The sequence below is a fragment of the Zootoca vivipara genome, chromosome 5 (assembly GCF_963506605.1).
Source record: "Zootoca vivipara chromosome 5, rZooViv1.1, whole genome shotgun sequence".
NCBI lineage: Eukaryota > Metazoa > Chordata > Lepidosauria > Squamata > Lacertidae > Zootoca > Zootoca vivipara.
In genome coordinates this window covers 2,075,651-2,091,299 of record NC_083280.1, presented here as the reverse complement: position 1 = coordinate 2,091,299, position 15,649 = coordinate 2,075,651, and the positions used below count along the sequence as shown (strand labels likewise).

At 46.5% G+C, this 15,649-nt stretch overlaps 1 protein-coding gene across 3 annotated transcripts in view; it reads right to left on the bottom strand.

The window, feature by feature from the left end:
• Window positions 1–15,649, bottom strand: part of IL1RAP (interleukin 1 receptor accessory protein) — an 81,363-nt gene that overhangs the window by 52,222 nt on the left and 13,492 nt on the right. The gene's annotated exons all lie outside the window — the stretch shown is intronic.

Here is a 15,649-nt window from a genome sequence, read left to right as displayed (position 1 = left end):
CATAGAGCCATAGCTGCCAAGTTATCCCTTTTTTAAAGGGATTTTCCCTTATGCTAAATAGGCTTCCTCGCGGGAAAAGGGAAAACTTGGCAGCTATGCATAGAGTTGGAAGAGACCACAAGGGCCATCCAGTCCACAAGGGCCATCCACCTAATGTTTAGGTGGAATCTTCTTTCTTGAAGTTTGAATCCATTGCTCCGTGTCCGCTTCTCTGGAGCAGCAGAGAACAACCTTTCTCCCTCCTCTATATGACATCCTTTTATATATTTGAACATGGCTATCATATCACCCCTTAACCTTCTCTTCTCCAGGCTAAACATACCCAGCTCCCTAAGCCGTTCCTCATAAGGCATCGTTTCCAAGCCTTTGACCATTTTGGTTGCCCTCTTCTGGACACGTTCAAGCTTGTCAGTATCCTTCTTGAACTGTGGTGCCCAGAACTGGACACAGTACTCCAGGTGAGGTCTGACCAGAGCGGAATACAGTGGTACTATTACTTCCCTTGATCTAGATGCTATACTCCTATTGATGCAGCCCAGAATTGCATTGGCTTTTTTAGCTGCTGCATCACACTGCTGACTCATTTCAAGTTTGTGGTCTACCTTGACCACAAACTTTTACCCTGACAGGACTCCAGGCAGCTGACACATCAAAACAAGAACCACTAAAAACATAGAAAAACCAATCATTAAAATACAAAAATTCCTTCCAGTAGCACCTTAGAGACCAACTAAGTTTGTTACATGTGCTTTCGTGTGCATGCAACACTTCTTCAGATTCAGTGTGCATGCACACAAAAGCTCATACCAATGACAAACTTAGTTTGCCTCTAAGGTGCTACTGGAAGGAATTTTTTAATTTTGTTTCGACTACGGCAGACCAACACGGCTACCTACCTAGCAATAATTGTAATAAAAACAACACTACAACAACCTCCATTGGCTTTTTAAAGTAGTGTATTTCTAAAGCAGCATCAATGCACCTGGTGTAGTCTGAAGGCAAGGCAGGCAGGTCCCTGACCAGGTGCCAACAATTTAAAAATCATGATTCAAAACAGTTAAAACAGAAAATCCCTACCCAGGAATGGCCACAGCTGAGACACCAGCCCGCCCAAGCTGGTAAAAGGCACTTTTAGTCACAGAGGAGGCCACCTGAGCCTCAAGCGATAATGATGGTTGCATAAGAACATCAGAAGAGCCAGCTGGATCAGGCCCATGGCCCACCTAGTCCAGCATCCTCTTCTCGCAGTGGCCAACCAGATGCCTGTGAGAAACCAGCAAGCAGGATTCGGGCGCAACAGCAACACTCTCCCCTCCTGTGGTTTCCACAAACTTTCATTTTTTTCCCATTTACTGTATTTCATTTATTGAATTTATATACTGCCCTAAACCCAGAGGTTATAGGTTACATGAGATTCAGAAGCATTGCTGCCTCCAAATGTGGCCAGTAGCCACTGACAGCCCTCTCCTTCTCCAAGCATTTGCCCAGTCGTCTTTTAAAGTCATCTAGTTTGCTGACCATCACCACCTCCTGAGGGAGGGAGTTCCACAGTTTAACTACCGGTATGTGGGTCCTAGTGGAGAGCGAGAAAAACCTCCATGCCATTAAAAGGCTTTCTGGGAAATGATATATAATGGGTTAAAGAAAATGTTTAAAAACTCTTTTGTTAAAAAAACCACACACCAGAAGCCTTTTTACTGGGTATAGTAGGCAAAGAGATCCCAAATAAAGATAAGAGACTGTTCATGTATGCAACAACTGTGGCAAGAATTCCTTTAGCCCCAAAATGGAAACAACAAGAAGTACCAATGAAAGAAGAGGGGCAGATGAAGATGAAGGACTTTGCGGAACTGGCGAAGTTGACAGGAAAATCTGAAACCAGCACAATCAAGTATTCCAAAAGGACTGGAGTAAATTTATACAATATTTGAAAGATCATTGTAAGCAATTAACAACACTAGTAGGACCTTAGAGACCAACTAAGTTTGGTCTCTAAGGTGCTACTGGAAGGATTTATTTTATTTTATTTTTTATTTTATTTTTGTTTTGACTACGTCAGACCAACACGGCTACCTACCTGTAACCAACACTAGTAGGGTTAGCTGAAGAATTGCAACGAGAAATTTTCTTACCTTTCTACATTTATTTAAATTTTGAGGTATTTGGTGATGAGTTTTATTAGAATTAGAAAAATATATAAAATGCTGTGATATAAAGGTTAACTTTGAAAGCCAAGAGGCGGGAGGGAAGGAAGTTGATAGGCCAAAGAGGTAAAGTGGATAATAATGATGCCATTATATATGTTTAAATGGAAAATTAAATAAAATTATTTAAGAAAAAGAAAAACCTCCATGCCATTCAAGTGGGGGGGGGACCTATACAGTATACAAGAGCTGGAATGTGCCACTTATTCCAGGACCCCTATCAGCTTGCTATTCTCAGTTGGTGAGTCTTCTCTGGGAATAATTGCAGAGAGAGAGAGACTGGGGTCCCTTTTCTGCAACCCCTCCCTGGCCCCCCAAAGGCTCAAGGGCCAGCCCCTCGACATCCTGCACCTCCTTCCCAGAATAAGCAGCTCTCTTGTGGTGGCTGCTGCTGGTTGGCATGCCCTGAGATGTTCTAATGAGCCTGGCTCTCCCCTGGGGCCTCCAGATCATTAAGGAAGGAAAACAATTAGAGCAGCGAAGGCAAACTTCGTCAGGCGCCTCCGCTGCTGTATGCACCTCTGCCTCCCAAAGGTGTTCAAAGACAAAGCGAAAAAGCAAAACCAGGGGCAGCGAGGCACACAGGTCAGCTGGCAGCTAGGAGGCCTAAAACCCCTTCATTAATTAGGACGAAACGACCCAAGACATCAATCCTGCCCAGAGCCCCTTCTTGGTACCAAACCAGAAGAGATGGGGCCAGCCACGTTTGTTTAAATATCGCCAGGGTGCATGGCGTGAACTTTGGAACTCCCTGCCTCTTCAGATCCTGCAATGCAGCAGAGGTTTAGGATCAGAGTTTTTCTTCTCCTAGTTGGGCCACCTTCGCAGGCTGATGAGCCCCACCTGCCTCTCCCTTCCCTCTAAAGCATGTGCAGAAACCGCCTTCTTGACCGCCGGACCCACTCTTGGTCTCGTCTACTCAGTCTTCCTGAGCCTGTCTTTGCATGCAGGGGAAGTCCATCACTCACCAAGGGTTTGAGATCCATTGGGTGCCCTCACCTGGTTTAGCCGGCCAGTCGAAGCCATTCCTGGGATGTGGCCGCTGTCACCTGCTGACGGCTTGTAGGAGTCACGGGTGAGAGCCGAGTGCAGGGTGGGAACCAAAGGTGGACAAACTACCCCAGAAGGAGCACAATGTGTCCTGTATCGAAGGTACTTCCCATTCCCTAACACCCCATACAACCCAGGTAGGAAGCAAATGCAGTAAATAAATTTTAATTTTTAATTAAAAAAGAAAAATTCTGTGGCAAAGCTATTGGCTCCATTTGGCCCTTGATTCATGAAGATGAAGCCCCCCTCAGCACCACCCACTTAGCACCTTGGACAGAGACCATGTCAATGTCCCAAGTTGGGCCCCTCTCCTGTCTCCATTTGCCGCTTTGGTGGTCTTTCCCAAAGTCCCCTGGGCAAAGCTGAACAGCAACCTGCCACTCAACCACCGTACCCTTAGCAACGAGAGGCAAATGCCGTGGCAACCAGACGTCACCCCCAATGAAGATGATCTGTTTTCATTTTGCTTTAAGCACCTACGACTGACCTGAAGGCTCCGAAGCAAACTGCAAATGTCAGACTGAAGGACCCAACCAAACAGACCAAACCTTTTTGCACCTTTGCTATTACTAATAATTGTTATACTTATTTATCTCCTGCAATTTTCCCCACACTATGACTCAAGGCAGCTCAGGCAAGTGAAAACAATGCAGATAAAATATGAAAAGCGAAAAACATACGAAAGAAAAAGGCTAAGAAAAGTAGTCAGACGCTGATAGAATTAAAAATAAATAACCAGTAGATTAAAATGCACAGCACTATCAAAAGCCATTTCCTTAAAAAACAAACAAACCACAGTCAGTTCCCAGAGGCCTGCCAAAATAAAACTGTCTTTGTTATCCCACTTTTCAACTACTATTACCCTTAATATCTGTATATTAGAGAACTGCAGCAGAATCCTAAACAGTGATGACACAGAAGCTTGCAATGGCTCTCCTTTTCCAACACATTCAGTTAAGAATTCTGTTTATGTCACAAATTTGTATCACCAACCAATTCTCAAAACCTGGTGGCGATGACCAGGGAGGGTTAAAAATCCTCAACAGATATTATAAGAGGCAGCCTCCCTAAGAGCATCATGCAGGATCCGGATCCTGTTCTCACAGTGGCCAGCCAGATGCTCCAGGGGGAAGTTCGGGAGTCACAGAGCCAGAATTGGACAGCCACCAAATTAATACCCATAAATGCCGGCTATTTGTATCCGTTCTTCCCAGCTATCTGGCATGGAGAAGTGGAGGGAGAGACTTTTTTCTCTTCCCTCTTTCATAACACTAGAACTCGTGGACATCCAAGGAAGCTGAATGTCGGAAGAATCGGGACGGATAAAAGGAAGGCAGCACACAATTGAACTGCGGAACTCCCTCCCACAGGAAGAATTGATGGCCACTAAGCTAGATAGCTTTAAAAGAGGATGAGACAAATTCATGGAGGAGCCAAGGATTATTGATGGCTACTAGCCAGGATAGGGATGTGGGTGGCGCTGTGGTCTAAACCAGTGGTCCTCAACCTTGGGCCTCCAGATGTTTTTGGCCTACAAGTCCCATGATCCCTAGCTAGCAGGACCAGTGGTCAGGGATGATGGGAACTGTAGTCTCAAAGCATCTGGAGGCCCAAGGTTGAGGACCACTGGTCTAAACCACCGAGCCACTTGGGCTTGCCGCTCAGATGGTCAGCGGTTCGAATCCCTGTGACAGGGTGAGCTCCTGTTGCTCTGTCCCAGCTCCTGCCAGCCTAGCAGTTCGAAAGCACACCAGTGCAAGTAGATAAGTAGCTACCGCTCCAGCGGGAAGGTAAACGGCATTTCCGTTCGCTCTGGTTTCTCTCATGCACCAGAAGCAGTTTAGTCCTGCTGGCCACATGACCCAGAATGCTGTCTGCGGAAAAACGCCGGCTCCCTCGGCCTGAAAGTGCACCACAACCCCACAGTCGCCTTTGACTGGACTTAACTGTCCCTGGGTCCTTTGCCTTTACCTTTTACCTTTACTAGCGAGGATGGCTCTGCTCCGCCTCCATAACTGGAGGCAACAATGCTTCTGAATACCATCTGCTGGAAACCGCAGGAGGGGCATCTGGTTGGCCACTGTGAGAACAGGAGGCTGGACCAGGTGCTTCCCCTTTGGCCTGATCCGGCAGGCTCTCCTTACATTCTTATCTGATTCAACCACACTCGCAAGAGCCTTCCGGAGATAGGAAGATAAGAACTCTGCAAAGTCAACTGGCCTGTTATTGCGGTGCAGACTGGCTGCTTGCCTCTATCTCTGGAGATTTCAGGCATGCCCACCTCAAGATACACCAAGACAAGGGAATTGACTTGCCCCCCACATTGCAGGGCCTCATCACATGATGTGTTATGCCACATGTCATGTGAGGCATCCTGCCCCCGGGCCAGTGCGCTGGGTGGGGAATGGGGAGTATGGATCTGGGCCCCACAATCCGCACTGGCGGAAGGTGGGTGTGTGGGGGGCGCACCGCCCTGGGTATCATCCGGGGGGGGGGTGACATTCGGTGTGCTGCCCACCCGCGTCTCCGACTCCCACGCCTGCCACTGTCGGTGTACTGGCGTGGTGGAGGAACGATCCCCCAGGCATAACACAGGATTCATTCCAGCCATCTCCCCGAGTTCTTCATGACCTGAGCCTGGTTGTTGACATTGGGCACATGTTCCATAAATCTTGCAGAGTAAAAACACAGTGGAGTGAGGCTGAGGTTTGTGCACTAAGCTACTTCATTGCTAAGAATTAAGCAGAACAAAAGAAAGCATGTCTCCTCTCTCTCAGAAAAGTCCGAAGAAGAAGTAAACAACAAACGGAAACAGAAGACGGGTACAGCAACATCCGCTCCCGTGATTCCCAACAGTTATTGCTGGAATGCATCAACACAGCCTTGTGACTGCATGGACTGCACAGTGGGAGGAAATAGAAACCTAACAACCACAAGCAAAGCGGCAAAGAGGCGTGAGCCGCCAGGGGAAGGGGGGAGCTGCTGTGCCGCTTTGCTCACGGTAGGCGTGGGAGTCACAGGAGGTCACTCTCCGCGCCCTGCGCCCCTCGAGATTGTGCCCCCCTACCTTGGGAGCCCGCCCGCCCTGGGCAGCGCGGGCGCTCAGCCCCCTCCTCCCCGCACATCAGGCAGGGGGCTGAAGGGTCTTCAGCCCCCCCCCACCTGGTGCCCCTGCACCAAGGCCAATGGAGAGTGCAAGTGGTAGATTGCAACATGGTTCAATGCTGTCTACAAAGCCTTTGGCATCCTTGGGAGGAGGAGGCCTGGACAAGTGCTTGGAGTGCAGATGCAATCAAGGAAAAAGACATGCATATAGTTCCCCAAACCACCTCCTCCTCTGCAGCCTCATCTATGTGGCTCAAGAGCACCGCTAATTATAGGTAAAGTCACACGCGAAACTCTGCACACTGGGCTACAGGTCATACCAGGGCTGGGCTGTTTTTGTTCTTATTTTTCTTGTGTATTTTGTGTTTCCCTATATCAGGGGTGTCATGGACTGCAAGAAGATCAAACCTATCCATTCTGAAGGAAATCAGCCCTGAGCGCTCCCTGGAAGGACAGATCCTGAAGCTGAGGCTCCAATACTTTGGCCACCTCATGAGAAGAGAAGACTCCCTGGAAAAGACCCTGATGTTGGGAAAGATGGAAGGCACAAGGAGACAGAGGGAACGACAGAGGACGAGATGGTTGGACAGTGTTCTCGAAGCTACCAACATGAGGGAGGCAGTGGAAGACAGGAGTGCCTGGCGTGCTATGGTCCATGGGGTCATGAAGAGTCGGACACGACTAAACGACTAAACAACAACAACATATCAGGGGTCAGCAAACATTTTCAGCAGGAAGCCGGTCCACTGTCCCTCAGACCTTGTGGGGGGCCGGACTATATTTTGAAGGAAAAAAATGAACAAATTCCTATGCCCAACAAATAACCCAGAAATGCATTTTAAATAAAAGGACACATTCTACTCATGTAAAAACACGCTGATTCCCGGACTGTATGTGGGCTGGATTGAGAAGGCGATTGGGCCGCATCCAGCCCCTGGGCTTTAGGTTGCCTACTCATGCCCTATATTGTAATTTTAGGCTGCAACTGCCCTGAGATCTATGGCTGAAGGGTGGTATACAAATAATGATAATAAAATAATAAAACCCAAGGAGCTGGGAGAAGGCAGGGTGGGGGGAAATGAAGAAAGCACGGAAGTGGAAGACAGGAGTGCCTGGCGTGCTATGGTCCATGGGGTCACGAAGAGTCGGACACGACTAAACGACTAAACAACAACAACATATCAGGGGTCAGCAAACATTTTCAGCAGGAAGCCGGTCCACTGTCCCTCAGACCTTGTGGGGGGCCGGACTATATTTTGAAGGAAAAAAATGAACAAATTCCTATGCCCAACAAATAACCCAGAAATGCATTTTAAATAAAAGGACACATTCTACTCATGTAAAAACACAGTGATTCCCGGACTGTATGCGGGCTGGATTGAGAAGGCGATTGGACCGCATCCAGCCCCCGGGCCTTAGGTTGCCTACCCATGCCCTATATTGTAATTTTAGGCTGCAACTGCCCTGAGATCTATGGCTGAAGGGTGGTATACAAATAATGATAATAAAATAATAAAACCCAAGGAGCTGGGAGAAGGCAGGGTGGGGGGAAATGAAGAAAGCACGGAAAGAGAAAACAATTTACTAAAACAGCTGACAAAAGGCAGGACAGTGGGAGGGAGGAGATTCGGGATTCAACGGATACTGGAAAAGGTCCTTCAGACCCTCCAGGAAATGTTTTTGCTTCTTACTATCGGGAACTGCAGAAAATAAGGCAATGGAGGGGGGGATTTGCGGAAATTGGACAATGGAGAAAATTACTGTAGCAGAAGCCATCTGGGCTCCATTGAGCGGGGAACAGAAAATGCATTCCAGGCAGCTAGATTGCTCTTCCGGGGGCGATTGGTGCCTCTGAACATCAGTTGCCGTTTTATCAGAGTTTATCGGGACCTCGGCAGGCAGATCAGTGGGGCAGAGCCTGCAGAACGACAAGGTCCACCAAACAGTCCTGACTGACAAGCAGCCAGCCTCCCCGACACAACAGGGCATGGCCTTTCAAGGTCGGGACGGGATAATAACATTTCTTTCTTATTTCTCTGGCTTAGCAGAGAGCAATGCTGACACAGCAGCCCCAGAAATACAGGTGAAACTCAGAAAATTAGAATCTTGTCAAAAAGTTCATTTCTTTCAGTAAGGAAACTTAAAAGGTGAAACCAATATATGAGATAGATGCATGACATGCAAAGCAAGATATGTCAAGCCTATATTTGTTGTAACTGTAATTATTTGTTGTTAGGCGGGTCAATTGTAAATGGAATTTAATTAATGAAATGTAATAGCGGTGTTTCTTTTTGTATTATTGTAACTATTTGTTTTATTACTGTGGAATTTCCTCGACGATATTCTAATTTTCCGAGTTTCACCTGTACAAAGTTGCTGCTTTCAACAGGATCTACTTCCTCCTTGCTTTTGTGCTATGCAAAACTTTCCAAGTCAATGGGAAGTGCTTCTGCAGGCCCCTGCAAAAGCTGTTGCAGCAATGGTGCCTGCTAGGTGGCAAATTCAATCCAGTTCACATTTAAAGGCAAAGCTACCTGATTTGCAAAGCCCCAAACACGGGAATCAGCCCAAATTAGCACTGCGTTGAATTTTGCAATGAAGCTCCTGAGCCAAGCCATGTGGTCGAAAACACACATACCAGGGGCAATGTGTATAGAAATGCTTTTTCATCAGTGGAAAGGGCTTGCAAAAATATGAATTACTGGGCAAAGGTGCATACAAAAAAATGCATTTTAGTAGAAAAATCACGGATTAATTTGATGTGAAAATATACAGAACTGAACTTGAGAATGATAAATACTAGAAACTGAAATTGACAGATTTACCCATCCCTCATATTGGTACAGGGACCCAGGTGGCGCTGTGGTTAAACCACAGAGCCTAGGGCTTGCTGATCAGAAGGTCGGTGGTTCGAATCCCTGTGACGGGGTGAGCTCCCGTTGCTCAGTCCCAGCTCCTGCCAACCTAGCAGTTCGAAAGCACGTCAAAATGCAAGTAGATAAATAGGAACCGCTACAGCGGGAAGGTAAACGGCGTTTCCATGTGCTGCTCTGGTTTGCCAGAAGCGGCTTTGTCATGCTGGCCACATGACCTGGAAGCTATACGCCGGCTCCCTCGGCCAATAATGCGAGATGAGCGCGCAACCCCAGAGTCAGTCACGACTGGACCTAATGGTCAGGGGTCCCTTTACCTTTACCATATTGGTACAAGTCAAGTTAACATCCTATTCCTACCTAGTATCTCAGAATCTGCTTAGGAATTATAAGAAACCTTCTGAAAAACAAAAAACAAAAAAGAATTCTAAAAAATCAGTTTTGGAATCAGCAGCTAAAATCAGTGCAGTTTTGAAAGGTTCAAGTGTGCCACCTCATATCAGAACAGTGCCAAAATGGACTCAAATGCAGGTGCAAGCCTGCAAAATTTGGTTACGATGAGGTTTTCAAATGCAAAGCAAAAAAAGGAGCATTATTTTCCAGCAAAAATTTTATTGGCCACAAAATGGAAACAACATAAAGTACTGACAAAGAAGAATGGCAGATGAAACTTAGGGACTTTGCAGAACTGACGAAACTGATGGGAAGAATACGGAACCAGCGAGGCATTCCAAAAAGACTGGAACAAATTCATATTATATGTGAAAGGCAACTGTAAGCAATTAACATCATTAGCAGGGTTAGCTGAAGATCTATAAGGTGAAATTCCTACCTATTCAGGTTGAGTCATATAATATTTTAGGTAATGATATAACAAGGATAGGAAACGAAGCGAAATGTAAAAATTTAAAGTTTAATTTTGTAAATCATCAGATGGGAGGGAGGGAAGTCGTTAGGCTCAGTTGAGCCAAAGAGATAAAATAAGAGGGTATGATGTTACGTAATGTGATTATATGTAAAACCAATAAAAATCATTTATAAAACAAAAGCAAAAAAGCATTTTTTTCCAAAACATATAGTTTATCTTTGAGGGCAAGAGGCAGCTCAGGAACTGCAATGTGAGAATAGATGTGCTGGGCCAGATCACGAGTCCATCAAAGCCAGCATTTATTTATTTCAAAAGCAGTCGGTGAGTGAGCCCTCTCCCACCAGACCATTCTCATGTTCTCAATTGCTGCCAGTCAGTGTAGGCAACATTGAGCTGGAGGGATGAATGACCTGACTCTGCATAAAGTGGCTTACGGCGTTCCTAGAATGCAATACCAAAGTAGTGCACATACTTATTTATTTTCAGTTTTCTTTCTGTACATACTCCCTCTCCCCACTTCAGATTTCAGGAACATAAATCTAAGCCATTTCCCTCTATTACATGTAGCTGAAATACATACGAATTCAAATGTTCATCAAATGAAATGACTAGCATTTTGAAAACTAAAATAATAATAAAAATATTATATGTTTTCTGTAGCTCACATTTCAGAACTGCCAATGGTGAATGACATAATGCCCAGTAATGTAACTGGATAAAAAAAAAAGCCATTCTTCTTTACTTACACTGGCAATATCACAGCTTGACTTATTCTTTCCTAGATTTTTTTTTAAATGTGGGTTGTCAAACTGGTTCTTACATTAGAATGTACAGTGTGTGGAGAATATTCTCTGGAGAATTTTCTAGCAGAGAATATTCTCAGCTCACCTCACTCCTCCCTGGCATGAGCTGCCTGGGTTGAAGGGAGCTGCAGGTCAAGAATCTTCCCAGGCTCTGGTGCGAATGATCCTGACACTTAACAGGGTACGGGATGCCTGCCCGGTGGCTCCTGAAAATCCACCTGCCCAGCCCCGTGTGTTGCAATCCTTTTCCCCACACCAGGAACAGACTGAGTACCGTCTCCTTTTTGTGATGGATTGCGCTTCCTGTGAGTTGCAGCCCTTCTCTAAACAGTCTATCTGAAAAGCTTTCTGTATGCAGAGCCTTGTGCCAATAAGGACACAGGAAGGCTGGCGTGAAGGTCCTTCATCAATATGTATTACCTGGAGGTAAGGAGCACACTACAATTGGTCCTCCAAGGCCAGAGCTCTTGAGTTTGGTGCCGAACGGCAGAGAACACAGTGCAGAGAAAGCAGCGGGGGTTGGGGAAACAGGGGGACGCGCTGCCTGGCAAGGGCACAGCCGTCTGGGGTCCTCTCAAGCTTTCCAACAAGAGGTTCCATCGCTTGGAACTTGGCATACCACTGCCATTTTTTCACAGAATCGTAGAGTTGGGAGGGAGCCCAAAAGTCATCTAGCCCCACCCCCGTAATGTAGAGAGCACAGCTAAGGAATTCCTGGCAGGTAACATGAAAGATGTCCTGGAAGGACAGATCGTGAAGCTGAGGCTCCAATACTTTGGCCACCTCATGAGAAGAGAAGAATCCTTGGAAAAGACCCTGATGTTGGGAAAGATTGAGGGCACTAGGAGAAGGGGACGTCAGAGGACGAGATGGTTGGACAGTGTTCTCGAAGCTACGAACATGAGTTTGACCAAACTGCGGGAGGCAGTGCAAGACAGGAGTGCCTGGCGTGCTCTGGTCCATGGGGTCACGAAGAGTCGGACACGACTAGATGACTAAACAACAACAACAACATGAAAGATGGAGCAGGCTTGTGGTTTTTTTTCCTGCTCTGGGGGGACCCAAAACAATGGCTTCGAGTTACAAGAAAGGAGATTCTAAACATTAGGAAGACTTCTGACAGTACAGTGGTACCTTAGTTCTCAAACTTAATTCGGTCCCCAAGTTCCTTCCAAAACCAAAGCATTCCAAAACCAAGGCACGCTTTCCCATAGAAAGCAATGCAAAATGGATTAATCCGTTCCAGACTTCTAAAAATAACCCCTAAAACAGCAGTTTAACATGAATTTTACTCTCTAATGAGACCAATGGTCCCATAAAATGAAAGCAATAAACAATGTACTGCAGTCACACAATAAATCTGTATCTGAACTGTCACAAAAAAGAGAGCCATAAAATCACAAAATAGCAAAAACAGACAGATCTCACTGTAACACTCAAAACGGAAGTGTGCCACTCAAATCAGAAGCATAACACTCAAAATAGAACATGTTCAGCTTCCAAAAAAAAGTCCACAAACCGGAACACTTACTGCCGAGTTTGCAGTGTTTGGGTTCCAAGTTGTTTGAGTACCAAGGCGTTTGAGAACCAAGGGATCACTGTACAAGCAGTTTGAAAGTGGAACGGTCTCCCTTGAGAGGTGGTGGACTCTCCTTCCTTGAAGGTTTTTAAGAAGAGGTGCGGTGGCCATCTGTCAGGGATGCTTGAGTTGAGATTCCTGCATTGCAGGGGGTTGGACTAGATCAGGGGTGTCAAACTCAAATTCATCGGGGGCCGCATCAGCAGTTTGGTCACCCTCAAAGGGCCGGTTGTATCTGTAGGACTATGTGTCCACTCTTTATTATCATAAATTATTGTCACTGCATTCAATTATTACTGTTTTTTGTAATAATGTAAGTAATAACTAGCTCTGAAAGCAGAAACATAGTCAGAATAATGGCAAGTAGATATTCAAATGTACAATTATTGTACAATTTATTGAAAAATGATTTTTGGTAACTGCACTGGGTGGTGGAGGCTCGCTAGGGTTTCATGCAGGACCTTTGCAGAGCTACTAGTACCTGGAGATGCTGGGGTCCTTCTGCATGCAGGACAGATGTTCTGCCAGTGAGCCACCACCCTTCACCAAAGGGACTAGCTGAGGTTGACTCACTGAAGCTGCTCTCCTGGTTCCAGGGTTTAAGGGCCAGAAGTATAAAGCAGCATCCTATGTTTCTGAGGAGAGGGAGAGGGAGAGGGAGGGGAGGGGAGGGGAGGAAGGAAGGAAGGAAGGAAGGAAGGAAGGAAGGAAGGAAGGAAGGAAGGAAGGAAGGAAGGAAGGAAGGAAGGAAGGAAAGAGGGAGTGGGAGGGAGAGAGGAAGGAAGGAAGGAAAGAGGGGAGAGAAAGTAGAGTAGGAAATAAGGAAGAGAATAAAGAAGGAAAGAAAAAGAAAGAGGGAGAGAAGACGGAAAGGGAGAAAGAAGGAAGGAAGTAGAGGGAAAGAAAGAATAAGAATGAGGGAGAGGAAGAAAGTTGGGAAGGACGGAAGGAAGAAAGGAAGGAAGTAAGGAAGGAAGGAAGAAAGAAAAGAGGGAGCAGGAGGGAGAGAGGAATGAAAGAGGTGAGAGAAAGAAGAGTAGGAAAGAAGGAATAAAGAAGGAAAGAAAAAGAAAGAGGGAGAGAAGACAGAGATAAAGAAGGAAGGAAGGAGAGGGAAAGAAAGAATAAGAACGAGAGAGAGGAAGAAAGAAAGGGGGGGCGCCGCCTTGATTCAGCGCCAGAAAAGAGCGCGAAGGGACCCAGGGGCAAAAAGCATTTCCCCGGCCCCAGCTGTTTGTCGGCGCTTTGTTGGCGCGGCGCTTCAGCAGCAAGGTCCCACTGCTGGGTTCCGCTGGCTGGGGCGCTCGGCGGGCCACATGACGAGGTCTGGCGGGCCGGATTTGGCCCCCGGGCCTTGTGTTTGACACCCGTGGACTAGATGACTCTTGGGGACCCTTCCCATTCTAGGATTCTATAATTCTCGTCTGATCTAGCAGAGCTCTTCTCATGTTCTCATGTCCAGAGGCAGCGCTAGCCTGCGCTGATTCACTCTGCCGTGTGTCATCTCCTCCACAGGGAGTTCAGAGTGTCTGCATCTCATAAGGTCAGATGTGATGGAACTGAGAGATGTTCTTTCCCACCAATTCACACCTGGCGCAGAAGAAGAGCAAAGCCTGGCAAAAGCTTTCATTAACACATTTAGCAAGACCATGGGCAGGTCTCAGAGGTCTGGAAAAATACCTTTAGCTCAGGGAAAAAATGCTGCAGGGGAGCAGTCTTGTGACAGCCAACATTCTCCTGGTTTAACAATATCACTCAAGCTTCCTCTGGATGATTTCATTAACTGTGGTTCATTAAATTCCACGTGATGAATATCCTCCCTAATTTCTTGCAAGCCATGGGGACAGAGAAAAGTCTGAGTGATCGCCCTTCTCTCGGAAAAGACTCTCAAAGTAATAAATCAGAGCCTATTTTGGGCAGATTCCAAAGCTTTTCACTTAGGAGAAACTGCTAATTTCCTCAAGGAGAGCAGGCAAGGACATGGGATAGCCTGGTCACATGGTAGCAGCGGCAGCCAATCAGAACCAATCCCCCGGTGCAATTACACCTGCCATTTTGGCCGGGGCGTTTGGCTCCTTTTCTGGGATGGTTGTCAGGGAGGAAAGACCAAGCAAAGGTTGCCAACTGACCAGAAGCCAGCCTGGCTTGCCTCTTGACCTTCTAACTTGAACTTCAGAAAGCGGGTGAAGCTTTTCACAGCAGGGAGGTAGAAACACAGAATTATGGTGTTGGAAGGGGTACCCCAGGGGTCATCTAGCCCAATCCCCAGCAATGCAGGAGTGACAGCTAAAGGATCACTGACAAATGACCATCCAAACTCTGTTTAAAAACTTCCAGTGCAGGAGAATTCACCACCTTCCAAGGGAGTCTGTTCTGCTGTCAAACAGTTCTTGCCATCAGAAAGCCCTTCTGAATGTTTAGCCGGAATCCTTTCTTGTCAGTTTAATCCATGGGTAGGCAAACTGAGGCCCAGGAGTGGGATCCGGCCCAATCGCCTTCTAAATCCAGCCCGTGGACAGTCCAGGAATCAGCGTGTTTTTACATGAGTAGAATGTGTCCTTTTATTTAAAATGCATCTCTGGGTTATTTGTGGGGCATAGGAATTTGTTCATATTTCCCCCAAAAAATATAGTCCAGCCCCCCACAAGGTCTGGGGGACAGTGGACTGGCCCCGGCTGAAAAAGTTTGCTGACCCCTGGTTTAATCCATTGGTCCTACCCTTTGAAGAAACATAAAACAAGTGGGCTCCTTCCTTTGGCGGGAGAACTTCCCAGTGGATTAAGATCACTTAGAGAGATCTGCTCAGCTTTTCATAGAATCATAGAATCATAGAGTTGGAAGAGACCACAAGGGCCATCCAGTCCAACCTCCTGCCAAGCAGGAAACACCATCAAAGCATTCCTGACATATGCCTGTCAAGCCTCTGCTTAAAGACCCCCAAAGAAGGAGACTCCACCACACTCCTTGGTAGTTCCACTGCCGAATAGCTCTTACTGTCAGGAAGCTCTTCCTAATGTTTAGGTGGAATCTTCCCTCTTGCAGTTTGAATCCATTGCTCCGTGTCCGCTTCTCTGGAGCAGCAGAAAACAACCTTTCTCCCTCCTCTATATGACATCCTTTCATATATTTGAACATGGCTATCATATCACCCCTTAACCTTCTCTTCT